Source organism: Frankliniella occidentalis, unplaced genomic scaffold (genome assembly GCF_000697945.3).
Source record: "Frankliniella occidentalis isolate FOCC.00 unplaced genomic scaffold, Focc_3.1 Scaffold16, whole genome shotgun sequence".
Taxonomy (NCBI): domain Eukaryota; kingdom Metazoa; phylum Arthropoda; class Insecta; order Thysanoptera; family Thripidae; genus Frankliniella; species Frankliniella occidentalis.
The window spans coordinates 491,871-492,340 of record NW_026267146.1 but is presented as its reverse complement, the minus strand read 5'-3'; positions in this window follow the sequence as shown (position 1 = coordinate 492,340).

Sequence of the window (470 nt, the reverse complement as noted above, 5' to 3'; positions counted from 1 at the left end):
CTCGCGGAGGTCCTCGCGGAGGACCTCGCGGAGGTCCTCGCGGAGGTTCTCGCGGAGGTCCTTGCGGAGGTCCTCGCGGAGGTCCTCGCGGAGGTCCTCGCGGAGGTTCTCGCGGAGGTTCTCGCGGAGATGCTCGCGGAGGAGCTCGCGGACGAGGAGGTCCTCGCGAAGGTGCCCACCTTCTCCCGCTGGCGCGCGGCGCGCGACCCCTGCCCCTCCTGCCGCATGAATCAGAGCGCAGAGGGCAAACGGCGCGGCGTGGCGGGCAGGCCAAGAGGCCAACGCATATTACAGGCGGCGCAGGGCGTTCTTGCAAATTGCAGCGCACCTCGCCAAAGAGGAGGAGCGAGAGGGAGAGAGAGAAAAACGAAGATTGTGGGTGGGTTAAGCCAAAGGCTCGCGCGCGCACGCTGGCTCGTGGTGCCCTGGCCTGACCATTCATGTGGTTGAACCCGCTCCACGCCGCGCTA